General features: G+C 40.5%; 1 protein-coding gene across 4 annotated transcripts in view; it reads left to right on the top strand.

The window, feature by feature from the left end:
• Positions 1-13,459, top strand: part of LOC148375118 (voltage-gated potassium channel KCNC1-like) — a 55,958-nt gene that overhangs the window by 958 nt on the left and 41,541 nt on the right. The gene's annotated exons all lie outside the window — the stretch shown is intronic.

The raw sequence follows: 13,459 nt of genomic DNA, 5'->3' as shown, positions 1-13,459 counted from the left end.
AATCATTCATAAAAAAAGCATCAGAACATGAAATAGATAAATATTAAAACTAGATTACCGCATGATAAACATAAAATGAGGGCCACATCATGTAAAAAAAAAAACAATAATAAAGGAAATAATGCAAATATTCATTTACCTTTTAACTAACCTCTTTGTTTTTGCCTGGTGTTTCTTAAAAACTGATCAAATGAGGTCTGCTTTTGCCCGTGGGAAATGCGCGAGGCCAGACATCATTATAACGAGCGATAGTCCGACAATTTTTGAGTGATTTCTTTCCACAAATTCTGAGACTTCATGGAATTTTGCCAAAATGTCTTTATTTTGGGCTGATGGAATGATGTCTGCATCCTCCTTGTCGTTTCTGAACTCCTTCACGGTGCTGTGTGTTTTCATATCTTTCTAATATCTATTGCCTTGTTTCGATGGCCAGAAGGAGTACCGTATTTTCCGCACTATAAGGCGCACCTAAAAGTCCTAATTTTTTTCAAAAGCTGACCATGCGCCTTATAATACAGTGCGCCTTATATATGGATCAATATTAAGTTGCAAAGTCTTGCAGCTAATTCAACCAGCCGCCGATTATTTTCCCCCGAACGCGAAGTAGTCCGCGGTGTATGCTGGGATTTATATATCAGCGTTTCATGGGCTAACCAATGTGTCAATCATCATTTGAATCGATCACTATTGGCTAAAGTTATTCGGAGGTAAGGGAGGCGGATCTTTTTTATCATTTACAGGCTCGCATAGGCTAAAGGGCAAAACAAACCCTGCAATTGGCCGAAAAAGATGTGTCAATCATCAGTTGAATCGATCACTATTGGCTAAGGTTATTCGGAGGTAAAGGGGGCGGATCCATTTTATCATTTACAGGCTCGCATAGGCTAAAGGGGCAAAAAAAAGCCTGCAATTGGCCGAAAAAGATGTGTCAATCGTCATTTGAATCGATCACTATTGGCTAAAGTTATTCGGAGGTAAAGGGGGCGGATCCTTTTTATCATTTACAGGCTCGCATAGGCTAAAGGGGCAAAACAAACCCTGCAATTGGCCAAAAAAGATGAATATGAATAGCAAGTGTGGTTGTCTACGGCATAGAGGAAACATGTTTTACCATTCTGTATTTGTAAATATTTTACTCTCCTGGATTTACTACACTCACGGATATAAGAGGACCATGGTTGCCCATTATTATTGAATGCAACGACTTCGGTGAGCTACTCCGGCTATATATTTTCCCAGTATCTTGTTTCAGAGTGATCTAGATGTTTCTGTGATGGGTCTTTTTAAAAATTAAACTCAATTCCAAGTATTTATTGTCATATGCACAGTAAAGTTGCGAGCGAAAAAGAAAATAGAAACTAAGGAGTGGTTGGCATTTCTTGAATCCCAAGATTTTAACCTTCCGAATGATATTTGGAACGATGCATTTGAGTGACATCGTACGGACACCGCATCCGCACGTGTCTACGACACGTATTTGCTTCTTTGCAAGCTTTCGGAATATTAAGGGGGTAATAAGTTTGACTGAACTATCTGACTGTTTTGTCGACGTTCCCATTGTAGCGCCTTATAATCCAATGCACCTTATGTATGGAAGATATAGAACCAAAAACTATTTTTTGGAGGTGCGCCCTATAACCCGGTGCGCCCTATAGTGCGGAAAATACGGTATCTTCTTCTTCTTTTCTCCTTGTCCATTTCCTCCTTGTCTGCACGACATTCGTGGTGTCCATTGTGAATAATAGCTCTTTATAGCAGTACCATACAGTAAACTGTTTACAATGTGGGAAGGGGACACGAAGAGCATGCCGGGGTTTACGCATACGCACCAGGGTTGCCAGGTAGAACTCTGGGAGCGGCGAATGTCAGCGCGTAACTGTAATGTATTTTTTACTTTGTATCCTGAAACGCCTTTGTATCTACAGTAGGCTAGAAAGAGCCGTCTCTTTCGGGTCCCAAAATAGCTCTCAGATCTCTTTTTAAATAGTATGCAACATTAAGCACGAAATGACTTAAAAAGGGAGAAAAATAGAGATAATAAGACAAAAATGGAAAAACAAGAAACAAATGGAAAAAAATACAATAACAAAAGAAAAAAGAGATGAAAGAAGAAACATAATAACTTTTACATTTTTATATAGACACATGAACACTGAAAACATAGGAAATATAATTAAAATATTAATAAATCTACAAAAAAACAACAACAATTTTAACCATTTTTTGTGCTCAACAAATTCAAAGTAATTAACACAGAATCCCCCCAAAATGCATATTGGCCAATCATAAGAGAACATAAGGCATCTCAGAGGAACCCAGCTGTTGATTGGTGGGAAGCCAGCCCCCTTCGTTCATTTCCAAGGGCCGGCTCATAGAGTGGAGGTGCTGTCAAATATAGGGCTCATATTGGGCTCACATTTTTCTCAAATCAGCCCCCATTGCCTTTTCTTTTGGCACATTAGTAAATACTGTATTCATAATCTCTATCTAAAAACTGTATATGGTAGTCGCTAACTAAACGGTGACATGATCCAAAAAGACGTGACGTAAACAACTCGGACGACAACGTAAAACTGCACCGCTGAAAACGTCATCAGGTGTGCGGGCACAGGTCACCTTTGGCATTCTGCAGCCAAAGTAGCACACCTCATTTGGCCGCCAATAACAGTAACAACGGTGTAACGGCAGAAAAAGTAATTAGTTAGATTACCCTGTAACTGAAAATATAACGCCATTACATAACAGTATTATTCATAACGGCGTTAGTCCCAACACTAATTATGATAAGCGCAATTTATCTATTAGCGTGTTGTTGATATGTAAATTTGAGACATGTGAATGAATGAGAGCATAGAGTGAATTAAAGGATGCTTGAAAGGATGCTGTGAAGTACAACCACAGGCATTAATTTGCATTGAACATTTCGTTTCATGTTATTTTATTTATATGTTCATGCTGGTTTGTTCATGTTGTATCATGAGTTGCACTTTAATTATAATCTTCTGTTAGTTTAGCGAAGTTTTTGGTCATATAGTAATTTGGTCGTATAGTAACAGCAGGGGGACCAAAGAGTGAGCTCTCCGTTGCTCGTGTGTGGAGTGAATGAGACACCAGAGAGAGAGGCATGAACAGACATGGCAGTTTTAACAAAGTTAATGGGAACGTGGAAAAACATAAAGAGTTGTTGTTGTTGTCATTTATTTGTTCTGAATATGCATCACAAGCAGTGCAAAGCTTGTCAAAAAAATTCTGGAAATGGAAAAAGAAAAATGAGGAAGCTACAAAACCCCCAAAAGGAAGTAATACTGACATAAATATCGTCCCCTGAATGTGCAACATAAGTGTATTTTCTAATGAAATTGTAACCCTGCAAAGTAATCTTTATTCTTACCTGTAGTTTGAATTTTGATTGTTTTTCTGTAACTGTAATTGAATACAATAAAATTAATTTTGTATTCTGATTACGTAATGCTCTTACATGTATTTCGTTACTCCCCAAGCATATTTTTCTTATAATCTCAACTTCTTTGTATGAATATACACAACAACAGACAGGAGAAATCAATTTCAGTTCAGGAAATGTCTAAACAAGCACATTACTGAGAAGATCACGCTGACCTAAGTCCACCTATCATATGTTTTAACATAATTCAATTTATTTCCTCATCATGGATTGGGGCAACTCGAGTAAAACCATTGGCCAAAAGTGTGTCATTCCAAAGGTTAACGGAAATACCAGAAGTCATCTGATAAGTCTTTTCATTTTTAAAGGGGAGTTTTGAAACAAAATGAACGAATTACAAGAAGATCGGCCAAGGCAGACATGCTTTTAGGCGGATTTTTCTTTTCATCTGTTGGCCATTATCGTGCATTTTGGAGTAAATATTTTACACTGTTGGATTCTCTGGATCTTCCTTGATGTAACAAAGCCATTTTTGGGGCCCTTCAACAAATTTGATGACGGGCAGGAGACGTTATTGGTGGCTTTATGGTTTTCTGGTATCTTGTTTCCGACTGATCGGGATTTTTCTGTGATGGGTCTATTTTAAGAAGGTCATCATATCTGAAATCCGAAGAATTTTCAATGTGAGGGCCCGGTCACGTCTGTATCGCGGGTAAAATTTTGCGATTTTTTTTTTTTGCCCGTGGTTGCCCACGATGGAAAATGTGCAAAATTGGCCAACCCGCTGTTCATCGGTGGTATGCCCGCAAAACACGCCGGCGACTGTTCCGCTTCCTCATCGCGTAATTTCCGCGTCATTTCCGCGTCATTTCCACGTGTGGACCACGGGTATAAAAGCTGCCGAGCCGGGCTGTAGAAATCATAACCGCTCAAGACACAGTCCCACGAAGATCAAGATTTCAAGCTATGGCACCGAAGAAGCCAATATGTTATTATTGTAATAGTTTTTCATTTTTATTTATTATCTTGTTATGAAATGAAAAGAAATGTCAAGAAATAAAAATGGATTAAGACGAGGTCACTACGGTGACGGGGATCCATGTTCACCCCTTGACGTCTCGAGCACAACTGACGTGTGCTCGGCAAATCGCACTGAATATACGCGGAGAAAGGCGTTTGACCGTCACACGCGTTACGCACGCTAGTTCACGTGATAACACCGCGATACAGGCGCAAACGTGCTATGACCGTGCTCCACCCACAATTAACCGCTAAAATTTCGCGTCCTACCCGCGTGTAACCACGCCTTAGCCGCGGCCGTAGCACGTCGTTCCGTGTCGTTTTGAGCAGTGCAAAACTTTTTCGCGCGGCCAACCGCGTGTGAATTTCCGACCGCGTGTAAAGCACGGCTGTATCTCGTCTGTATGGCGATCGAAAAGCGTCCAACAGCGTCTGCTTCACAGGCAGAAATTTCTGGCCGTGAATCAGCCTCGATACGCCCGTGAAAGGCTGTGTGACCGGGCCCTTATGTGGCATGATGTATTTCAGTGACTGGTGACATCGTACAAACACATATTCGTTTATCAATATACCGCCGGACTATCGGAACATTAAGGGGTTAATATAATAATAATAATAATAATAGTAATAATAATAATATTTACAATAATGATAGATTTGGGTCAGATTGTAGTAAACAACACCCCCATCCAAACTCTAAAACTTATTTTATGAAAATAATTTTGTTCCTCCTGGGGTATTTATTTAACCCGAGTGTTTTTGCAAACATACAGACGAAATGAGAGTCTAAAATAAAACAGGTAAAATGCACAATGTCCACCCTAATCAATTACAAGACAGGGTTCTTACGGGCACTTGAAATCCTTGACAATGCTTGAATTATAATGCTATCTTTTCAAGGATTGAAAAGTGCTTGAATTTTGAGTGAAGTGCTTTGAAATGCTTGAAACTAATGCAATGTGTCACAACAAGTCTGCTCTCTGGTGGCTTTGCTTTGCCATTGCATTTTGTTCTTCATGATTAACGGCTGCTGGCATTTTTTAGTATGGCATTGATCTATGAAGCGTCATCACTCCCTCCAGGTCGCGCCAAAAAGGACATGTGCATGTTACACCTAAACATTGCACTAAAAAATGTGGAATAGTGCTAGGATCGAGTATCAATTCTGGACATTTTGCAAAAAATTGGTAAATTGTAATGGGAAGAACTTCCTGCAACTGAAAATGTAAGCTACATATTACTGTCATTTTTACCCCATATGGGTAGATATTTGTCTCAAAAATATATTTGCCATTTACTCAAGATCTCGTATAGCTTGATAAATGCAATATACCCGGAGAGGCTGAAAACAGCCCGTGGCTGGTGTTGGTCAGAGCTGGTGTAGGTAGCTAACTAAAGAGGCCAACTGGATAAGCAACTAAAAAGGCCAGTAAAACATTGCAAAGGCAATCTTTTGCTGTTACTGGATACATTGAAAAATTGGCTCTGAGTCCTTAAAAGTGCTTGTATTTAGCCATGAAAATGGTGTACATACCCTGAAAAGATGACAGCAAGGTCTGTCAGTGGCACTTACAACTCTTTGTGAAGCATGTTGATATAATTTCACTCTCATATTTCCTGAGTAATTTTCAATGCATCCACACTTTGGCTTCAGTAAGTAGGACTGTGTGTCATGATGGGGTGTGTGTGAGCGCGGAAAGCCTGTTCTTTTTATGATTTGTAGTTTGTAAGATTTTATCGACCAAACACAGCAAAAAGATCAGTGCATAGTCTAAACCCTCAGAGTTGATTTTAATATATGTTGAAAGGTTATGGAGCTCTACACTTAAAAGAGAAAATATCACTCAATGAATTGGAGTACCCTTCTTATTCAGGAGGCCGAACCAATTTAAATTTAAGGGTGAAGGAAATTAACTGTTCTAAAAATCATTTAGTTCACTGCTAAAATGCTTACCCTGACCTTGATTTGATACCAAGTAACCTGCGACATTAATTGGCTGTCCTAACTGCAAACTGCAGTTCCGGAGCAGCATGCGTATCTTCAGCGCTGCCGAGTTGCTCCCTAGTGTGTGGTACTAGGTAAAGAAGAAATCTGGAAGGGGGCGGCGGTAATAGAATCCAGAAAAGCTGGTTTGGGAATTTTAGTCTTTGAAAAAACATTGAGTCTGCATTCAGAAACAAGTAAAAAATGGCACATATAAACGGGAATATTGACAGCGAAGGAAAGAAACCTCTGTCCTAAAGACAAGCGCACTGATGAGCCAACACAGGAGATGATTTTCAGCTACACAAGTCATAGCTGACAAGTACAGGTGGAAACAAACTCAATGAGAAAACAACAATGCGACAGAACGGATCCATCACATACATTTAACAAAGAAATCCAAATGGGGGTGTAGCCTCTGTTTTCGCTTATCAAGGATAGCTGGGGTAGTTTTAGGTTTTAAACTTATGGTTTTGTGTTCATCTTTTTTATTGTGTTTGCTTTAAATCATTACTTCATCTTCAATTTGGGACTGATTAGGGTTAAACTTGATTGAAAAGTGAAAAATTAAGGAAATAAATATACAGTGGTACATCGGTCCTCAACCATAATGTGTTCCTGCTCGTTGGTTGAGTACCAATTTTTTTTCCCCATAGGAAACAATAGTAAGCATTTTAATTCGTTCCACCCATAAAAAATACCTAAAATATTAAGAAAATGTCACATCCAGAACTAAGGGAAGACCTAATCGCGTAATGTTTCTCACAAGTTTATTGAAGTAGAGAGAGGAAGGGCAGTGCCCGCGATCCGGTGCTCCTAGACGCTGAAAGCAAGTCGCTCTCGCAATCGGATTGTGATTCGAATACAGAAGTGGAGCTTCCATAGCGGGCGATGGCGGTGCCAGGGACGGACAAAACAGGTCAATAGCCGGGACAGGAGAGCAAAAACGTGGTCAGGTCAGAAACAGGTCGTAAGCCAGGATGGAAGAGCAGACGTGGTCACGATCAAAAACAGTTCGTAAGCCGGGACGGGAGAGCAGACGGGGTCGGGATCAAAACGTGTAGTAGCCGAAGACAAACCGGGAGATCAGGAACGGGCAGGTGGAAAAACGGGAGCAAAAACGGGACAAGCAGAAGTCTGGGTCAAAAAGGCTTGTCTTGTATCAACAGAGGTTCACAGACGGACTGACAACAGGAAAGTGACAGGACTGTGTTTAAATAGGGACAGGGAGCCAATCAGAGCCCGCACCGGTTAGCGCCAAATGAGCGGGTGTCATGACAGAAAAGGTGTATCTTAACAACATTAAAGTCCATAAAAGTGTACATAATAAATAATAAACGTAAAAAAGAAAAAATATAAACTATTTTGTATCGGTTTCATACCTTTGAACAGTGGTGTGATGGCATACAAGAATGAGTGTGGGACATGGCAAGCGCTTTTTCACAAATAAAAGCTTCACTAATGCTACCCTCCGCCAACTCCTTGTCCTTGATAAAGATTAGAAGCAACTTTTCCATTTCCTCGATTATCTGAGGCCTTTGCTTGGTAAGCGCTGTCACTCCAATTGCCACATCAGCTTCCTTTATCACCTCTTTGGGTTTCATAAAAGTCCAAATTGTCGACTTTGCACTGCCGTATTGCAAGACGAGATTGGACACTCGAAAACCATTTTCCGACTTGGCGATTATTTCTTTTTTCAGTCCAATAGTTTGCCTCACTGTTCTCCTCTTATCCTTCCCTTCCCTTGTTCTTGGGACCCATGTTCAAAAGCAACACAAAAGCACAAACTAGGAAAAAAATAACTTCAAAAATGACGTACCCGTTCACTCATTGGCGGTCCGGATAGAAGTGGCACTAAAGCTAGGCTAACTCGCGCCGCCGAGTGCATCTCGGCTCCACTCGGCCCCACTCGGCTCCACTCGGCTCCACTCTTTACGCGCCAAATATCATTCCATTTGAATATTTTCGGCTATTTTGACTCGGCTATTTTCGGTTGGGCACCGAATTTAGTGTCGAGCATCGAAACATTTTTGGCGCACATTTTTTGGGTTGAACACCGATTTGGTTGAGCATTGAGGCGGTTGAGGACCAGGGTACCACTGAATTTGGTTTATTGGACCACATTAAGCTCAATCGGATGGGCTTAATTTTCAAAAGGTGTACAAGAGAGTCGAGTTGAGTGCTGGAAAGCTGAGCGGTGAAAGGATGAAAGGTGCAGTCGAAGCCCAATGAAAAAATACAAAAATTATATATACAGTGGTACCTCTTTTGTCAAATGCCTCTAAACACGAAAAATTCGAAACACATTTTTTGAACACATATCTTGCTTGCTATACGTAGGAAATTCCAGTTCACCATCAGTCTCAGAGGCGGCCATTACGGATTGCCTGAGACAAAAAATAAAACACTATGCTTTGTGTGTATCTTCATCTAAAGTTACAGTAACTTTAATATTAAATGTACAGTAAGTGCTATTTACTCACAGCAAGACAGACTTTGTAGAATACAGCGACAATCTACGATGACGTTTTTGTCTGCTAATAGTGACAGATATGATCTGGATTAGGGTTAAAATGGGCTGGACGGTTTTTATTCGAAAAAAAATGTTCCTGTACAAAAAATTGGTAAACAGCGTACACGATGTGAAATTGTCCAAAAATGCGATATCTATGACTCCTCCTTGCAACCCCACCTTCTCCGCACCACATGCCCACATTTGTTCGTCACATTCTATTTCGTTAATCTCATTTTATTTATCTTATGACTGTACTTTTTTCTGTTTAATTACTATTTAAATGTGTTTTTAGTGATCAGAAAAATGTATTTTATTTAGGGCTCCCTTGTATGCTTTTGGGAGGACAGGATCGAATTAGTTTTTAATTATTTCCAAAGGGAAAAGTTGCTCGTTAAACGAGCAATTCGAGCGACGAGCACAATCCTGAGACGAATTGAACTAGTAAGAGGATGTGAAACTGTGTATATGTACAAAAATGGGCAGTAGGTGAAACATATGCAAACCCAATATAGTATTGAATCAAAAAGTCTTTATTGTTATTCAGTTGGAACAGTACATAATGCAGTAGTGCAGAGAAGAACAGCTGTCCATCCATCCATTATCTGCACCGCTTATCCTCAGTAGGGTCACGGGGGTGCTAGAGCCCATCCCAGCTATCTTCGGGCAGTGGGCAGGGGACACCCTGAACTAGTTGCCAGCCAGTCGCAGGGCACACAGAGACAGATAAGTCACTCGCTCATTCACACCGAGGGACAGTTTGGATCAGCCAATTAACATTACAAGCATGTTTTTTTTAGAATGTGGGAGGAAACTGGAGTCCTCAGAGGAAACCCACACGAACACGGACAGAACATGCAAACTCCACACAGGAAGATTCGATCTCATAACCTCAGAACTGTGCCGCACACGCGCTAACCACTGCGCCGCCGTGCTGCCCAGAACAGATACAATTTTTTTTAATAAGTGGGTAGGTACTGTGAGAACTACCGGGGGTGCCAGAAAATACAGCTTCAGGCAGCTAGGTGGGCTTGCTGAATATAAGATTGATTATTTAACCCCTACGACCCATGCGGTTAAGGGAACCATGAAACATGAACTGTGAGTGCTTAGAGACTGGCCAAAGTTATAAATATAGTGCAATATTCGTGAATGAAAAAAACAACTGCATGGTATCAATTGAGCAACTATAAGAAGTGCAATAACAATTTTAGCAGGAGCAACAACAAAAAATCAGTAGGTATATACTTTCATAGTTTTGTGCAATAACATTTAGCAGGAAATAAAAGGAAAAAACAATAAGTCACAAGATATGTTTTCACAGTTTTGACCACTTGTTTAGGGTGGTGATGGCCCTGGGGAAGTAGCTGTCTCTGAGCTTGTTTGTCCTGGTTTCGAGGGACCTGTAGCACCAACCAGAGAACAACAGGTTACAGAGGCGGTGGCCAGGATGGGAAGTGCCTTTTATAATGTTGATGGCTCCACGACGGTATCGCAGGTCTGCAATGTTCTCTAGACTGGGCAGAGAGCATTCAATGATCTTTTGAGTGGTGTTGATCACTGTATGCATGTTTTTCGTGTCCGGTTCTGTGCTCCCAGCATACCACACAGTGATGGTGTTTGTCAGAATGCTTTTCACAGTAAGCTTTTTTCCTTGCACACACTGTAATTGTGGCTCATTTGCCAGTGAATTGTCCTGAATTTTGAGCTTTGCCTAAATCATTAGCACAGAGGTAACATCCATATCAAAATTGTGGCGCTAGCATCAAACCTTCATATAAAGTTAATAGCCTCAAACTAATCTGCAGGCCAATTGCGGCCCAGAGTTCGAGACTCCTGCTCAAAAATTACTTTACACTTCAGCATTACTGCGCTTAAACAGCCAAATTATGCCTTGAAATCATCTGTTAGGGTCTGACAAACCTCCTACGACAAGAAGGCCCTCACCGGGGTTTGGACTGAGCACAGGTGTGTGGTGATACACACCTTTGAACCAAATTATTCGTCACCCTTTAAAAAAGTCATTTGGATCTGCACACGTTGGTCCGGTCATTGTCATTTTATCCCATCACCATGCCAGGTTCGTTTGTTCGTGTTTTGTTTTTTTGGTTAGTTTGCTCCTTGAACTTTCTGGTTCCAGATTCCGTTTATTGTTCCCTGATTAGGACTTTGTTTGGTTTGGTCATTTTTTTTGTGAACCTATGTTTGTTTGTAACTTTGTACCTCCTTTTGTTATTAACTCCAATCCCTCCTTTTGAGCACCACTTCCTTTAGTTCCTGCCTACCCCACATGGGTCCATAATCTACCACCAAAACTTCCCCAGTAAAATAACAAGATAAAAGCAAAATGAGTCATGCAAAAACAGTAAAACAAAAAAATGAATTAAATTGCGGGTGAGCGGTAGCGTCAACATAAAAACCGAGGTGACTTTGAAAGAAGTCGAGTCCACATTTGAGTCCCGGCATTGTGCAAAAAGATAGGTGGGAAAGAGAGAGGGAAGGGTGCCAGCACAGCAGCATCTGCTGTAACAGCAGCAGCACTTCAGCTCTGGCAGCACCTCACTTTTACCCGATTTGCTCAATTTAGAGCTAGACAAATGTTGAAGGAGGATGTCAGAAAATCAAAGCACAGCGTCACCTGTGTGGTCCATTTCGTCTCACAAAGTATTAAAATGACCTCCCTTGTCCCCCTAAACTATGATTTTACAATCAAGTAGATCTTTTCACACAGTGCTTCAAGAAAAAGATTATTTTTAATCAACGCCGGAGTTCCCTTTCCCTGCCGCTCCCATCCATTTCCTACTCCACCCCCCATTGGTGGATGTTATCCAACTGACTGGTTGTGCGCTAGCATGGCACTGCAGTGCCTGTATTAGCTGACTGCGCTCTACTTTGCAGCACAGGACAGAGCCACATACTGAGAAAAGGGGGGATTTTTGCTCTGTGTTGAAGAGGCACTAAGGAGCTGCAGATGAGGGACAGGCTGGGGGTCATTTTGCACCATTAGCCCCCATTTTATTTTTTGCTGAGCTTTGCACGCTGGATTTTTGTACCCTTTTATCAATTCAGTTATACGTTTCAGCTCCTCGTCTTCAAGCCAATGTCTTAAATGAATGGTTCTCAGATGCACACTCTCCTCTCTCAGTTCTTCCTCAGAAAAGCTCGATGTGATGCTTAAAAACAGTGGCAAAGGAAAATGTGCGTCACTTGCCAAATACATGAAATAAACATATAGGCCACTTATTGACCAATGACCAATGTTTGCATTATTGGCATCTAATCCAATGTTACCTATGATGACATTTTATTTAACTTTAATATTAATACTAATGATAACCATATACTGTAATCACTTGCTATAGCACAGTTCACCTTTCACTGACTTGTGCTTCACAGATTGTCATCATACAATGCGTTCTGTCTTCTGATTGGCTAAACAGTCTGGGATTAATGTAGTTTTAATATTGAAAAAAATCAATAATTAATTATTTATGTACATATGTTTTTTTTAACTTATTACTGTTGCTAATATTAATTTCCATGTAATATCTATCCATCCGTCCGTCTGTCCATCCATCCATCCATCCATCCATCCATCCATCTATCTGGTTAGCACTCCCATTAAAAAGAATATACAATCCGATAACACATCTTGTTCCATTTCAATGTCACCCACCCTTGATTATTATTTTTTGACGTTCTTTATTACTGATTTTTGAGATTTGTTAAACAGAGTATGTTCATTAGAGGAGAGAAGAACACATCTGTCTAGTAAACAGGTGCTCATATTCATAACTATAAAATATTTTTAAAATTTGAATTTTGGTTTAAAAGAGTAATATGTGTTAACGTATACTAAGATTCTATATCGACCATAATTGAAAATCATAATCATTTTTCATCATCTTTTGCCGGCTACCGTTGTGTAAAGTGTATGGCAGCACCATCTTGAATATGCTCTACCTAAAACAATGACATCCAAATGAGGGTAGTAGATTTGGCTAACAAATGGTTGCATCGTATGTTGTGTATTTTTCCTTTTCTTGCACTTTCCCAACCAATCCCTACTAGTGCTACCCTCCCTTTCTGTTGGTTTGTTGCGCTTTTGGCAATATATCCAACAGGGAACCCCATCCCCCTCTGTGATTTTCAGGATAATGCTGCGACAGAGCTTTCTTTTGCTCTGTGTCAAGGGGAGAGAGACAAAGAGAGAGAGCGAGAGGGGGGGATGAGAGGAAGTGCAGTACTTTACTTGATGATACGTCAAGAACCAGCTAGTATTTAACCTCTGAATGATCTTTACTGTCATCAAATAACACTGAGTACAACACAGTCAACATCAAGCTCAAAAGAAGTTAAACAAGCATCAGCAATACCTTGTGCCGAAAATCTTGTAGGTTGAACAAACACAGCTACGTGCACACATGCCAAAACGCACAAGTGTTGTAGATTACTGCAGAATTACAGGGTGTACTGCAGCATGCACAGGGATGGGTAGATTACTTTAAAAATGGAATCCGATACAGTTAGTAATTACCTG

This window comes from Urocampus carinirostris, chromosome 1 (genome assembly GCF_059441175.1).
Source record: "Urocampus carinirostris isolate Australia breed hairy pipefish chromosome 1, RoL_Ucar_1.0, whole genome shotgun sequence".
Taxonomy (NCBI): domain Eukaryota; kingdom Metazoa; phylum Chordata; class Actinopteri; order Syngnathiformes; family Syngnathidae; genus Urocampus; species Urocampus carinirostris.
Note: the sequence above shows the minus strand (reverse complement) of the source record. Positions and strands in the feature narration are given on the sequence as shown.